Raw genomic sequence first — 2,777 nt, 5'->3', positions numbered from 1 at the left:
CAAAAAAAAAAAAAAAAAACAAGCATATGAGCTGAATGTTTACATTGGGTAGATAAATTCCTTGGAGAGATCAATCATGGGAGAATAGAAGGGCTGTGTATCCTTCTCCAGGGAGACAGTTCAAGGGGCAGGAGTGCATGGGAGGGAAGGACATAGGGAAGAGATGGCTATGGGGAGGAAGTGGTAGGAGAGCTGTTGCATTGTGGGAGATTGCAGTCAATGTTATGAAACAAAGTGTATGTGAACTGCTGTATGGAATATGAATTTGCTCTGTAAACTTTCACCCAAGTCAAATAAATAAATAAAGAGTTAATTGGGTCACATACTCACTATGAACCAATCACAGACAAAGTACCACAAAGATTAATTTAGAATAGGGCTTCCAACTGGTTCTTATGTATACATAAGAATCATATGAGGATCTTGTACAGGGTGGAAATGTAAATTCTCATCAGGGGGTCAAACTGGAATGAACTTTGAAGAGTCAGAATTTACCTGAATTACTCAGAGGGAGGGTTCACAGACAAAAGTAGAACTCTGTCAGCACTTGTTAGTTGCTATCAAGTTGATTTATTCATAGTGATCCTATGTGACAGAGTAGGCTGTAAGCTTTATGACCACCACTCGTCTGTCAGTTTGTCATACTGTGGTGGCTTGAGTGTTGCTGTGAGTCTGGAGGCTATGTCACTGGTAATTCAAATAGCAGCTGGGCCACCCATGGTGGTCACGTCTCAGCAGAGCTTCCAGACTAAGACAGACTGGCAAGAAGGATGGGGCCATCTGCTTCTGAAAAAACTGGCCAGTGAAAACCTTATGAATATCATTATTATCACCCACAAGTAAAATTTTGCTGAAGATAATTCAAAAACAGTTGTAGCAGGGAACTTCCAGAAATTCAAGCTGGATTCAGAAGAGCACAGGGAACAAGGGATATCATTGCTGATGTCAGATAGATCTTGGCTGAATGCAAAGAATACCAGAAAGATGTTTACCTGTGTTTTATTGACTATGCAAAGGCATTTGACTGTGTGGATCATAACAAATTATAGATAACATTGCGAAGAACGGGAATTCCAGAACACTTAATAGTGCTCATGAGGAACCCGTATATAGATAGACCAAGAGGCTGTCATTCAAACAGAGCAAGGGGATACTGCACGGTTTAAAACCAGGAAGGGTGTGCATCAGGGATATATCCTTTCACCATACCTATTCAATCTGTATGCTGAGCAAATAATTTGAGAAGCTGGACTATATGAAGAACAACACACCATCAGGATTAGAGGAAGACTCATTAACAGCATACGATATATAGATATGCAACCTTGCTCGCTGAAAGAGATGACTTGAAGCATTGATTGATGAAGATCAAAGACTACCGTCTTCAATATGGATTACACCTCAACATAAAGAAAACAAAAATCCTCACAACTAGACCAATAAGCAACCATCACAATAAATGGAGAAAAGAATGAAGTTGTCAGAGATTTAATTTTACTTGGATCCACAATCAACACCCTTGGAAGCAGGAACCAAAAAATCAGACATCGTATTGCACTGGGCAGATCTGCTGCAAGGGACTTCTTTAAAGCGTTAAAAAGCAAAGATGTTACTTTGGAAACTAAAGTGTGCCTAACCCAAGCCATCGTATTTTCAATCGCCTCATATGCATGTGAAAGCTGGACAATGAAGAAGGGAGATCAAAGAATTGATGCCTTCAAATTATGGTGTTGGCAAAGAATACTGAAAATACCATGGACTGCCAGAAGAATGAACAAATCTGTCCTGGAAGAAGTGCAGTCAGAATGCTCCTTGAAAGCAAGAATGGCCAGACTTTATCTCACCTACTTTGGTCATGTTGTCAGAAGGGTTTATTCCCTGGAGAAGAATATCACGCTTGGTAAAGTAGAGGGTCAGTGAAAAAGGGGAAGACCCTCAACAAGATGGATTGACACAGTGGCTGCAATGATGGGTTCAAGTACAGCAAGGATTATAAGGATGTGCAGGACCAGGCAATATTTTGTTCTGTTGTACATTGGGTCACTATGAGTCAGAGTAAACTTGACACCACCTAACAACAACAACAACAAAAATCTTTATGAAAGCAGAGTGTCAGGTCTTTTTCCTACTATGTAGGAACCACTATGTGGGTTCCAACAGCCAACTTTGCGGTTAGTAGTCAAATGCTTAACCTTTGAGCCAACACTGAAGGAGGGAATATGGGCCGTTGGGTAGTCAGCCAACAGTGTCTGTGATTGTCACTGTTGCTTCAGGAAAAGCTGGCCTTGTTATTGTCATTTTACCACAGACTCCCCTGAAAACCCTAGTCTCAATGACACTTGTCCCTTGAGATCTTGTTATTCTCTCTCACTATTCTATATTTAGAATAGTGGCTCAATGCATGGAGTCTGGAATTATCCTATCTGAATTCAAAGCCCATCTCTACCACTGACTAGCTTAATGTCATTAGGCAAGTCACTTCACTTTTCTAAGCCTCAGTTTCCTCATCTGTAAAATGAGTCTAATAACATACCTATTTCTTACCAAGGTTCTTAGGGGAATAATATAAAACAATACCTTTAAAGAGCTTAAACAGTGCTAGGAATTATAGCAAGCACCTAATACATGCTGGCTCTCGTTATTATTAGTTATACTTTTGTCTTTTCATCTATTAAATATTAACCAAGTGTTCCTGTATCCCAGGCACCAGGCTGGGAATGGAGGACAGAGAAATGAATGACACACTGTCTCTCTTCCTAGGTAGCTCATGATGTAGT

Source organism: Orycteropus afer, unplaced genomic scaffold (genome assembly GCF_000298275.1).
Source record: "Orycteropus afer afer isolate SDZICR_OR568_19922 unplaced genomic scaffold, OryAfe1.0 scaffold00192, whole genome shotgun sequence".
NCBI lineage: Eukaryota > Metazoa > Chordata > Mammalia > Tubulidentata > Orycteropodidae > Orycteropus > Orycteropus afer.
Note: the sequence above shows the minus strand (reverse complement) of the source record.